The following is a 14,927-nucleotide window of genomic DNA, read 5'->3' as shown; positions in this document are numbered from 1 at the left end:
ATAGGCACTATAATATATAACTATATATGAGCAAGCACCGGTTGAGACCAAATAATAGTTTATGCATGCATTTAGTCACGTTTATAACTCTTTGCTTATAAGCATCAAAAAGTTAAAAAGTATTGTTAATGGAAAATATTACATTAGGACAGATTGCTTATAATAAAAAAAAAAGTTAGGAAAGTTTATTTTTTTTTTGTCTCTCATTTCGTATAAACAATAATTAGTGTATTAAATACACTATAAAAAAAAAATAAATTAAAATAAAAATAAATAAATAAAATATCAAAAGATTAACCTCTGTCGTGATCGATCATAAAAACTGTGATATTTGTATTATCAGATTTTCGTATTCATTTTACTTTATTCGTTAATTAATATTCCGCAAATATCGTAGAGTCAAAAGCTTAATATCAATGGGTGCAATATATTAATATAGTATTGAAATATGCCTATTTTAATAGGTTCAAATAAACCGCCTGCAGAATTGACTTTAGCTGAGTGCAAAAAATATGTAGATGCCACACTCAATATTAATGTCTACAAGGTTCTTTGATTAAATTTGTTTTCTACAAAAGTTCAGATTCATAAATGCACAATAAAATCTCACCAATATTTTTGATTGTTTCGATTTTTTTTTTTCTAAAAATAATCGTTATGTACACTTATTTGTAAAAATTATTATTATAATTATTTTTACTATTTTTTAATGGTAAATTATAGTATTACGTTGGGGGAATATCGTACACTGAATAATTTATTGACCATATTGTGTTCCTATCTCAAAATAAATATGCGTTTATGCATCTCATCACAGACATCACAGACTCTCTACGGTCCAGCAATGTCGGATACAAAGCTTCATAACTGAAATTATTTCATATGATACAATTTAAATATACTATTAAGTGGTTTTGTGACCGATACAATATTTATCAACTGTTTAGGCTAAATCACGGATAAAAAAAAATAAACGTAAATAGGAAAACGTTTATTAATTCCGATTAATAATTGAACTAAGAATATTATGTTCAATATGTATTAATACTTGGCTATTGTGGGTGTACAATGTAGACTGTACATACTTCAACACTAATTATATTCATACGTTTACCTGAAAGACAGTGTGTTTGTTATTAATTTCTTCAACTATAAATACTTAAAATGTAATTCAGTTTCATAATATATTAAAGTTCACATAATATAAACAATAACTATCAATTTTTATTTGAGCTTAATTTAACAGTGTATTATAACTGTACATTGCATAACTTTAAAGTTCCTTATTTAATATCGTTGGAAAAGTTTATAATAAGTGTAACAGCGCTAATCTCGTAATTAAACCATAGTATTAAAGTCACTGTTGTTAATACCGTCACTAAATTAAATATTGATTTTTTTTTTTCAAATATTTTACAAAAATCGTTATTTTAACTTAAAATATTAGTCAGTTAATAATTTTTCGATTTTAGCAATTTTATTTTCAGATAAAAATGTAAAATATTCGAACATAATTACAGGGTTTTATGGTTTAAATGAAAATTGGTCATATATATTAGTTATGAAATATAATAAGTCATTTAGCCATATCACGCAAAACTTTTTTCTTTTGGTGAATGTTCCCATGGTATTATAATATATTCATATACCTATTAGTAAATTTAGTTGTTTTATTTATTTCTTATATTTTTGAGAAGGTATTTTTACAACAGAAATATGGTTATTCCTATTCAAATATTATACAATATATCGGTGTTACGATAGTAAAATATTTATGATGTTACAAACATCATAATTTCTGATTATTATATATATAAAAATTGTCTCAATAACAATAACTTATGGAAATTTAAATATCATATGTAGAGAAATTGAGGTAATTGTAAATTGCTAAATTTGTGACAGTTTTCATTATTGACGATTGATGAGAGCTCGAGAAAATTTAAATACTTCAAAAGCATTAATGTTGTAGTTACGTGAAACATTTAATACCATAAGAATGTTTTAACGATTCAATATGATTGAAGTCTAAACATATTTGTTTTCTTATTTAAAATGAAAATAAAATGTGATTAAATAGAAAAGACAAGTCGTTTACAATTTTTTTTACAAAAATTATACTTTTCTGAAACGTGATATTGAGTTATTTTCAAATTTCCATAATCTTAAAATATAATTTCATATACCAAACCTAAATCAATATTGCAATATGCTATTTTTTATTAGAAATAATTTAAATCGTCATATTGTAAATGTTGTAAACAGTGTAATATTCGATTTACCATTGTGATGAATAATCTAGATAAATTTTATTATTAAAATTGGTATCGATTTAAAAATATTGTTTAATAAATCAAAATGTTAGTGAAACAATGATTTTTCCTTACGCGTCGATGTCGAAGGATAAAAAATGATGATGTAAACTTCTTATATTTTTATTACATATATTACACTTTACAAGTTCTAATCGAAGAACATGGGTATATCGGGATATATGAGTTTTGGTTTTTTATTATTATTTTTTATTTGTTAATTCATGATTTATTTTACACCTAATATCATATTTTATGGTGTTTTAAAATATTTAATATAATAAACCACAACCTATAAATAATTTATAAAGTAGGCATTTCGAGAATTAATTATTAACAAAAATACGTAGAGTGGTTGAATCGATACCATTGATGCCTATTCATCCTCAACTTTAATTCCGAATATTTTACGGAACTTTGATAGGAAAACTAGTTTTCGAAGAGAGTGATAGTTGTGATTCCAATTCTACTATAATTCGTACACCAAAAATTGGTTCATCGAATAAAAAATGCTACAAATTTATTTTTTATATTTCTATGTTTTTTATTAATTGATTTCACTGGGAATTTAGGAACTTTACAACTCACTGTTCATTTTTTAAATTTAGTTGCCTAAACATGAATATAACATGTCAAAAATTGTTTAATTTTGAGATATAAAATGTTAAGTATCGATCAAATTTTGTTAGTTGCTCTGGGATATGTCCATGTTATATCCAGTATTTTTGAGTTAACTAATACAATATTTATGCCAGGTTAATGTATGACCACAATTCAAAAAATATTAAAGTAAGATAAAACGCATTCTTGTCAAATCACAGTTATATCATTAAGTTATAATTAGTTATAAATGATTATAATTATTTTTTTTAATTTATCGAGATTGACCGATTTATAATTAAAATATCGTAAGTCAATTATTTTATTAAATTACATTTTGTTGTCGTTTACAGCATATCTCCATCAGATTTCAAGGAATTTCAAAGTTTTAAAATTAGAGGAATTTGAAGTTAATTTAATTTATTACACGACTGTATTTAATATTTAAACCAAGCTGAATGCGACGCAATGTAATTTTATATAAATGCAATATTTCTTGAAACTTTAAATGGTTTTTAAAATATAAACGAATCTTTTTAATTAAATGAATTACATTTTTAACTAACAAATATTAGCTTAAGTATGTTGATGCATAGTAACACTTAACAATAATAATTAACGTTGGAAAAGGGATTTAAAAATTAATATTATAAGTTTGAAGAAATCACCAACTTACGTAAAAAAAAAATCAAAAACTATAACAAATCTTATGGTTAACAATAAACAATAAATTACGTACATTTGATTTGATTTTTTTTAATATTATAATATGTTGTGATATAAATAACTATACAATATATGCTATTTCGGAAGTGCTAACCAGTTGAACAAGATCGACTGGTCGATTTTTATAGAAATATAGGTCGATCATAGTAAAAATTAATTTTACTTTATCGGTTAATTATATTAAATAACTGCATAATGAGGACTGCTATATATTTTATATACGTTTTATATATTATTCAATATTATAGCAAAATAGTTTTAATAAGGTTAAGTTTGGTTCTTTTATGCTGTCATAAATGTTAAATTTTGTAATATATTTATTCATAAAAACCATAATTTTCCGGTTTTTTAAGATATTTTGGTGTAACTCAACTTTTAGTCAAGTAGATCAGATGATTTTTTTAAAATTCTCAAAAATTTAATTTTGATGGTGGTAAAAAAAATTATAATTTTTTAATAATTATTGTTATTCATCGATTTTAGATTCACAAAAAAAAAAAAAAAAATTAAAAACTTAAAATACCGTTAAAATAAATATTTTCCAGTGATGTGCCTTTTATTTTAGTGAATTTTCATGGACCATTAAACAGGATCTAGAAGATCCCGATACTTTTGACGATGAGAAAAATTTAAAAATAATGATAGAACATTGGCAGGCAATTAATTGGTAAAGTGGTGACATTTATTGAAAGATAATTTTTGTAATGGGGCTTAAAACTAAATCAACATCAGTTTCAATATTTAAGCCCTTATTGAGAGTTAGAAAGATAACAATGACATTTTATGTAGGTAAGGAAATTATTTGAAAAGTCTTAATTATTTTGAATTATTTTATTATGGAGCGAGACCATAATTATTAGACTCCAAATGCCAAAATTCGTCTTAAAACTAGCTTTCACATACAAAATTGTATTCTTTGTAGATGTTCAGATTCAAAAATACGATTAGGCCGTAAATTATATATATAATATTACTTTTATAATAATGTCAATATTTTTGATTTGAATAATGTAGAAAATATAACTTCCTAAAGGCTAGTAATAGACGTAGACTTTTATTCAGGGTATATAGAAAATGTACACTAACGAATGGTATTATACATAGTGGTGTTATATATAATGATAGTTAATTTGACTTTTCAGTTTTGTAAATAATTTCATGCAAGCGTTTTTAATACTATCGAATATCTTTGATTTGTCCTAACGAGTCACTAGTGGGAATATATATTCTAACGAGAAAATATTATAAATATTCATAAAGTGGTAATTTGCTTGAATAATTTCAGTTTCGATACAAAGTTATAAAATGCATAAAAAAGTGCTTTCTTGACGAACATTTAAATAACTGTTTTCGAGTCAAAAACTTAAATAAAAAGAAACTGGAAGAAATAATTTAGTTTGTTAATCGGACCAGTGTGTCATACTTTACGCAAAGTTTAAGTAATGTCATTGAAAATCTCTGGACAATATCTGTTAGTCGCTAAATAATAAGTAGTTACATTTTATTTTTAAATTTTTATTCTCTTATTATTCGTAAAAATATTCAACTAAACAGTAATACTAAAATCAACGTAAACATCTTTCTAATTACGATAACTAAAGAGGACTAAAACTAGGGTACTTTATTTTCTTAGCAGTATTATTTGTATTCAATAGTAAAGTAATCCTTAATGCATGGATATAACAACATTTGAAAAATGTTTATGCAATGATGTGATACATTGAATAAAATTTAATACATCTAGATGAATATCAACATTTTATATTCAGAAATATTAAAACAAAATACTATTGGATATTTGAGAAAACAATCGGATATGATCCATCGGATATGATCCATTTTGAAAGTTAAAACCCATATAATAGGATTTCACTCAGGTCAAATCTTTTAAATTTTTAACAGCGGATAAAGAAGTTTACAGTTAACCTTGTAAACAACTTTTAAGAAATAAAACACAAAACTACTCTTTTCATCAAAATAAATATAAATATTTGCCGGACGAAATTTTAAATTTGTCCAACTCTTTTATAGTTTTACGTGCTTAGAATAACTATATGAAAATATAAAAAAAAAAGAAATCAAATCAACTTTACGATTTTATGCAATTGTCTATTTTAAATTAATTCTGCTTGAAACATTTATAGCTGACTAACTTTTCTAATTCTAAAAACCATTTTACGTTTCTCTATAATTGGTTCTGAGATTACGATTCTCATCTGATAATCTGTAATCTTTAATTCTATACAGTGCATTATGTGGAATACATTATACATATTTAACCGGTAGAAATGTAATAAAATATTTTAATATTTTCCATTGTAAAAGCGAAACACAAATAAAAATATTTTTTTCAATACTGAAATTTATGGATTTTAAAATTAAAATGTTTAATTTGCATTTCGGAAAATACTAACCTAACCTAATACCTAACCTCATAAATTTAATAAAATCACTATACTCGGTCAATATGCGAATCATGCATATTATAACAGAAAAACTACTCGGCTTCATTAGAATTTAATTATAAGAAAAAATACAACTAACTTTTTTAAATATAAGTACGTAATTCATTGTATTCTGAAAACTGGAATAAATAACTAATTATTTTTACATTTAAATTACAAAATTTGATCATCAATAACAGTTTTTCTATTAATAAATTACCAATCGAGTTTATATTTTTGTCATCGTTGGGTATTTAATACTAAATATATTACTTAAAAAAAAATAAATAAATATGTTCTAAGTATTCTATTTTAAAATTAATTGTATTCATTTTATGCTTTATTAACGTAGCTATTTTAATTTTATATTTATCACAAAGTCAATTATATATACATAAATAAGAAGTATACAAAATCTTGAATCATGTTTTATAAAATATCATAATAAAAAAACATTAAAATACTTACATACTGTGTAATATTATCTTATGCCATTATAGAAACTCACCTGGAAAAAAATATAAAATATTAACGTTAAAAATATTGTCCTAACTAAACTTGTCTAAACTGTTAAGTGAAAGATTGAGAGGATATTTAAACTTTTATTATTTTACTTTTAAAATTTAATTACATTTTGGTAAATAACAAATTACTTTGATTCAAAAATGTAAACTGTTGTTTTTAATATAGATATTTTTCATTCGAAATATTTATGAATTTTATTATTAAATAAAAAAATATAACCATTTGGTGGTTTCCTCTTGACCACTTCTATAACAAAAAACTGAAATAGCATGGTTTTGTAAACAAGTCAAATCATACTCAATGCCTAAGATGCACTTATAATGGATTTACTTTTACCATCCCTATTTTTGGCATTGTATTTATATGATTCAATTCATATTATATTTTTAAATAGGAGTAAGTACTAGTAGAGTGGTTAAATGTAGATTAGTCAAAATAAATAAAAGTAATTGGTGATTTCAATTAATCCTATTGGTTTTATGTATAATTTTATTCATATTGTATTATTTATATTGAATTTATCCAGTCTAACAAATCGTTATTATACGTAACATAAAAATATATATTAAACATTCTATAATTTATAATTTAAAGCACACAAAAGAAATATAATGTTTATTTTAATATTGTTTTTTTTTTCGTTCCAATTATTTCTTTAAAATTAGGTTCTTTGATCCGATTCAATTCGATTTTTCAAAACTCGGCTTGCCCTAAGTTAAGTTTATATAATTATTCTTCTTTTTAAATACTTGTTAGTTAAAGTTACATTTCTCTGGTTTATTTTTATAAACTTCTAGGCCTAAACTAAGTTAATTTTTGATTGAAATATAATAATATAAAAATTAAATAACTTTGGGACCAGATCTTTCCAGTGTATTATATAGGCAGCAAATGTTTATCATTGCCAAAAACATTGTGCGGTGGACCATTGAATCGATTGAGGGCCAGACTAGTTTGTATTGAAGCGTGTGAAAATCTACACTTCTAGTATACCAGGAAGCCAAACTTAAAACTTAAAACTTAAACGTTAAACACATTTACAATAACACAACACTGCATCGAACTGCTTTGGTGGAAACGAATACATAAATTTGATAGATGGACAGGAAGAATAAAAATGAGTAAATTTAAAAAAAAAAAAAAATGTAACGTACTTTAGTTAATCATAATTTCATAATATTATCTAAGTTGAACTGTAAGTGTACAACGCGAAACGTGCGATGAACTGAAAATTGTTAATGATATGAGTGGAGCACGCGATGCAATTGAAGCCGGCAGAATAGAATTGATATTATTGGATAAACCATGTGGTTAAAATAATGTATACCGTATATTATCATGTAAAATGTATATATAAATATATATATATATACATATATACATATATTTATAGATTTTTCGAGGTTCTACCACTGGGTGACCTCCCCTTCCCGCTAATCAAAGTCATAAAATGTACTTATCGTATAAAATGTAAATACATATTGTATGTAACATATATTTAATTTTTCGCAATAAAAAAAAATAAAATATTTATGGATTTATCGCAAATTTCTAAAGTAACCATGTAACTCATGTCCAACTTTTAAACGCGTGATTGTAATAGATTCTATTAAGAAGTTACATTACGTATAACCATTTTGATGGACAGTGAATAAAAATCACTTTCGCGGTGTGCACTGGTATCACGCGAAAGTGCACGGTATGGTTAAAAGTGGTTTTAGAGGTTACAACTTCCGTACTTTAATACTCGTACGCGACTATTTTTCTGGCGATCGTAAACAATGTTATACATTTCAGACATGAATATTTCCAATAAGCGCCCACCCACCCCATTTGCGTGACCGATGGTATCCAGGGAATACCGTTTCGACTGGCTGTAATGGCACATTATCATACACGATTGTTTCGCCGTGTAAAATCAATCGATTGCCTCGCTCGTCGTCCGCTTGATACTGTTATTTTCATTGTCCGAGACCAACGAACGATGTAAAGTATATTTTATTTATTCCGCTGTAACGGAACAAGGGTTGACGTGTACCAGTCGTCATTGGAACAAAAGTATTTAACAGGTCAATCGTGATTCCCTTTAGTGTTTCCTTGATATAATTTAGAAAACAAATTAAATAATTTTTTTTTTTTGTTTCTGCATATTTATTTATTTCGAGATATATTCGTGTGACTCAATCAATTTTGGTTGCAACAACGCACAAACGCTCAGAGATCTATCACAAGCGTCTACCACTCGGGTATATAAAACGCACTTCACGGGCCACCCACCCCGAACGCTCTTATTCTTTGGTAGGGACAGTGGCACCGCAAAATACCCGATTATGGAATTTTGTATTCAGCTAAATTTTGCCGGAAGTGGTAAACTGAGTTCCAGGTAATTGGATTATAATTGAGGCTACGTAAATTGAGTCCGAAAACTTAAACGTAATAGGTAAAATGATTAATAATATAATTTTATTTTTTGAACAAATAATTTATAAATAACGACAAAACCATGTACATAAAAAGGCAGTATACAACAATATGTACTGTTTAATCACCTATTAATCGATTACCGGTATGCCAATTTGCCGATTTGCTGATAGTGTTTGTAAATGCCTAATAATAGACTTAAATTATTGCACTATTTTATCCGTTTATCGATTATCAAAAGACTTATCGTCAAATAAGACCGATTACCACGACTCAATTTATCTAGGCCCACTTTAGCAAAGACACACACCACTGCCAGCATGGAGTCCCTTAATCACTATTGCTATGCAATAGTATTGGCCGTAATAAACGTTTCGGTAAAAGACTGAAGTGATATAAAAATAATAACAATAATAAGGATAAGGAATGCGCGTAAGAGATCGGAAAAATAGACGTGGGTCATTGAGTTCGTGTGGTGTGGGGTCGGTCGGTTTTGGCTTCGCCAAAAGGGAAAATTTCGTGCGCCTGAAAATATATCTTCCCAATCCTTAAATCACGTATTCATATGTCATAACGGATTCACTATTGCCGGAGGGTGGAAAGGCGGATATTTCTTTTCCACAACCCGAGACTACCACACCACTCACTTAGAGCATCACACACACGGTTCGCTGCTGTAAATCGCGCTCGTGCGTGAATCGAGTTTTCGAAATATTCGCCAACAACGAGGGTTAGAAGATACATATAGTGAAGTAGGACGTGCCAATAACTTCAACTATACTATAATGACTATAATATTGTCGAGATTAATTTTATTTTCTGTAATATCCCCGTGGAAGTGGTTAATTTTTTTTTTTTTTTATTATTATTTTTTTATGCACTACAATACACCACACAAATTATCGTTTATTGATTTCGTAAAATATAGGTAATTTTCCGTACACGCTTTTGCGGTATAACTATATACTAGAATGACACTCACTTATACAGGTATTTTATATAGACACAAATAGAAAAGGGATGATGTGGGCATATGAGACCAATAAATAGAAACAAACAAAATATTAAATTAAATAAAATGAAAATAAAGGGGAAGAAAACTAAAATCAACACGTTAAATACAATTAATTAGTTCCTTTTCGTTTAGTGAAGAGTGTAGTGACACCAATGATATCGAATTTAAAATGGTCAGGTCTAATAAAAAAAAATCAACTTTTTCTAAAGAGCAAAAATTTAACTAATTCCGCCAAACACCAGAGTTGGATAGAATTAATATTAGTAATAGAAATGCAACATATATAACAGCAACTGTTGCACAATCGATTGAAAAATATGTCACTGACATTGCATTAAAAAGAGAATTTATATGAAGAGGTCGGTATTATCATAAAGAAAAAATTGCTGTAGATATAAAATGTATTCGATCCGTCCATTTCACTAGTAATAAATGGAAATATCTAACCAAAATTATCAAAATCAGAACATGTAAATCGTCTCTCTATTTTAGAAATGAAAATTTAAAACTTTTAGGTGTTTCGACATTATTAAAAGGTACATGAAAATTTATCTCTGAAGTACTTTATGAATTAATTAATAACTTGTTGAATTGTATTAAATTTATTATTTACTTATATATATATATATATATATATATATATATATATATATATATATATATATGTATATACTAGCTGAACCCATGCACTTCGTAGCCCATTAAAAATTCTACCTCTTATATGTCTCTTTAACTGTATGTTAAATTCGTTGCCTGTGATTATACTAGCAGTATATTTTTTTTTTATATATAAATATATAACGCATAAAATATACTACGTAATAATTGCACAACGGTATTAAATTTAGTTTATCATTACCTATGTAATTTTATTTGTTTTATTGAGAAAAGTCTGACAATATTAAATTGAATTATATTTATTGAAGTTCATTTGGATACACAATATTTTTTGTCCTTCCTTCTGGTGCGTACACAAATTAATCAGAAGGTCTTTCGGCACAAAAAACACAAAATATTAATAAAAACTTTTATTGTCATAGACGCACGTGCTATGGAAACAAATAATAAAATATAATAATAACAAATTCAGCGATAATAATTTATTTCGCACTAATTATTATTATTATTCATGAAATTAATAGCAACCATATATAAACAAAAATTTACATCGTAAATCTTAAAATGTCATGAGCACCTTCCGGAATTGGGTCTATCACTTTTAACTTAAGCCATCTTCTGCCCATAGGACTAATATTTCTCTGTACCAAATTTCGTCGCAATCGGTCCAGCCGTTTAGGAATGCATGAAGGACAAACCAACAGACATAAATCCATTTTATAAATCAAATGTATAAGTTATGAATTAAATATGTATGCAGTGATTTTCAAATATTTTTATAACATTTACAACTAAAATCAACCAACAACTCACAAACTCTTTGTTAAATGTATGTATAAAATAGTTATCAAAGTAGCCTATGTCAAAGTCTATTTGATTCTTTTAATCTAACTTTAAACAAAAACATTTACATGGTGGTTAACAGGGCTCGGAAGTTCTAGCAAATACATATTTTTCTTGGTTCATCTTGGAACATCCAATGTATGATAAAAATTAATTTCTCACTACTCCGGATATCAAAATTTAATTTTGCAATTTTTTGCATACACGGGTTTTATTACTATTTTGCTAATTTAGGGTTTATAATGCTATTTTCGGGAATATTTTCACAAAATGTAGGAAATAATCACATTTTGGTGATAATAATTGTACTTACTGGGCTATATTTTTAAAAAATATTTTAATTATTGGAAATAAATAGACCTCATCAAATATTATTTAATGTTTTCATCGACAATTTGATTTATTAATAGTTAGTGACGTTATTGTTATTCCCTTATCAATATCATATATTATTATATTATATATTATATCATTACATTAGATTATTAAACATTTTAATAATCTAGGATGATTTCCAAGGCAAATATATGAAATAATTTAATAATAATTAGGTACATTTTTATAAATATATTTAAGTAATTTAACATTTTCGTTAACGGTTTAAAATTCAATCAGTCCAGATTGTATCTAATGAGCCCAACAACTTGTTAAATTACATTATTTTCAAGTTAATTACATATTTTTTGATTTTTCGTGCTATTTACAGCGCATATTTTAGAGTTTTTGAGTGCATATTTAAGAGCTAAAAAATAACTTTTTTAGTGCTACAACTTCCAAGCCCTGATTATTAAGATTGAAATTTCCTTGAACACAATAATTGATTTTCAACGTTTCTGATATAGTGCAAAATCTCAGTATTTCTATAAATATTAATTGTGTGATTTCCCTGATAAGTATACTCAAATATACCAATACATTTGGAAATAATAAATGAGAACATTGAAATTATATACAATGCATGCTAGTTAATATTATTTTAATGTAATAAAAAATGAAAGTTATTTCTACATCATCAGAAACTTTTTGAAAAATCAACAACCTATCCTAAAAGTACATTATTTAAAACCAGAAATATAATAACTCTCATGCCACTAAACGAGACGTGACCAAATTAATACGTGGTTTTTTATTTTAATTTTTAATTTTTATAATTATGTAAATGATACTGTTTGTAACTATAAAAGTAAATGTAAAACGGTGCTCGAAAAATTTTCTTAAATTCAATTTTCATAACGTATGTGTTAGTTTTGAATATTAATTAAAAATAAATAAAAATAAAATTTTTTTTTGGAAATAGTTAACAATACACAGATACGATATTACTATAATTACTGACTTTATTACAATAATGGAAAATGGCAAAACATAATGTTAATATTTCAATACCTGCTAGATCAGTACTACATTATATGTCCAAAGAGGGTAGTAGAAACTCTAAACTTATCGTTTAGGGCACCAGTTCTCAAACTGTTGTATGCGAAAGGCCGCATGGTGGTAAAACAGAAATTAAAAATTCGATATTTAACTCATATATTAATTTAAAACCACTAATAACTTTTTATTAATAAATAAATAATTATTTTATTTTAGTATTTTACTGCCTTTTTATTTAAAATAATTTAATTATGTATTAAATAATGTATTTAATTACGTACATTTTGTATGGTTTTATTTTTTATCATTAGGTGGTACGTGACTGATTGATAATATACTTAAATGGTACGCGAAAAAAAAAAGTTTGAGAACCGCTATATTGACAATATTAAAATAATTAAAAGACGAAGTGACCTGATTTTGTTTTTTCAAGTTGATGGGATCAGGGAATGAAAAGTTTTCTGTAACCATGATTTTCTTAATGTCCTATTTGAATCCCATTATCGACATTTACGATCGGTGGTAAGGTGGGGTTGGTGATAGAAGAGACAGCTAGGGTTAGTAACTTGGACGGATGGGCACTGGCCGATGGGGTGATTGTCTTCTCTGCAATGACTGCATCTTAGACTGTTGCGACAGAATTTTAGGGTGTGCCCAAACCGTAAGCATTTGTTGCACTGAAGAGGTGAACCAACGCTTGCCAAAAAAACGAAAAATACGTTGAAGATGGTAAAAGATTTTGGAATTTCGGTTGACAGAAATGTTTTTTCGACAATGCAAGTAAGGGTGAGATCGTCGTCTCTGTTGACAACGATATGTTTGAAACCAATTATGGGTACAACACATTTTGGACCATCCAAAAATTCCTCTTCTGAGAAGAAGGTATCTAATTTGATTACTTCATGTGAGGGAATTTCAGTTGAAGGTATGTAGGCGGACAATTTATGTTCATTTAAAAGAGGCAAATCGAGGCATATATTGGCATGAAAAGTCGAGTCGAAAGTTACTTTGAGTTTTTTGTGACCATTCGGCTTATATAATTGATGCCATAAAAATTAGTGCTAAGAAATTTGGCCCACTTAAGAGGGTATTAGATAGAAATATTGGAATCAATTAGTTCGGTGATAATAATAGGTGTGCCGTCAAAATTAGGCTCGAAGTATTTTTGGAGGTGTTCAGTATTATATTTCGTTTTATCGACAACAGGTAAGGTCATAGTAGTATTTGTAATATCGCACACAGGTTTTAACAAGAACTAATTACGGTATTATCGATAGAACTGTTATTGTCGAGAGTATCGTTTGTAATCATGACATTACCGTACGTGAAATTATTTTCGTGGTTCATATTTAGAATAGATGGTTTAAAATTATATGTTGTAGATTTGATGAAATTGGATTACTATGTGATGAATTTGATTTACGAGACTTCCTGTTTTGAATTTTATGGAATTCGAGATCTGAGTGAAGAGATGAAGCGATCGTGGATTTTATTTTATTTTGACATTGTTTATACCCGAGAAGGCGGCCGTTGCCGCTAGCCGACAACGGCATAATTATATATCGCACTTGTTAATTAGTTAGATAATATATGCGAAATCCGATATAGTAAACTGGCGATAAAACGATGAGAGGTAAATCACAATCGATGATATTTCATATTTTAAATACAGTATTCACTATTATTATAGTAATAATGTTTTTAAAAAATAAATAATAAAATAATAAATTTCATAAGTAAATAAATAATGATAATATAAAATAATAAAAAATCGCATAAAGTAATATAAATTTTTTTTTAGTCTAAAAAAATTATTTAAATTTTTTTGATATTTATTTCTGAAACTTAAAAATTTAATATAATCGTACTGATTAATTATTTTTATTGTATAATATAAAACTGTTTTCATTTATACAATCTTATTTTGCAGCATACATTATACCAGAGGTTCCCAATTTTTTTTGACTCACGGCACCCTTTATTATTTTCTAAAAATGTAGAAGCACCCTATAGCCTATGCCCTATATCATTGGTACCCGGAGGGGGGGG

The 14,927-nt window shown here is 26.6% G+C and overlaps 1 protein-coding gene across 2 annotated transcripts in view; it reads right to left on the bottom strand.

Annotated features, from left to right (window-relative positions):
- Nucleotides 1-14,927, bottom strand: part of LOC112692589 (hemicentin-2-like) — a 475,200-nt gene that overhangs the window by 262,795 nt on the left and 197,478 nt on the right. The window lies entirely within an intron of this gene.

The sequence above is a fragment of the Sipha flava genome, unplaced genomic scaffold (assembly GCF_003268045.1).
Source record: "Sipha flava isolate LNK unplaced genomic scaffold, YSA_version1 75_pilon_pilon, whole genome shotgun sequence".
In the NCBI taxonomy this organism is placed as follows: domain Eukaryota; kingdom Metazoa; phylum Arthropoda; class Insecta; order Hemiptera; family Aphididae; genus Sipha; species Sipha flava.
This window is presented reverse-complemented; position numbering and strand designations above follow the sequence as displayed.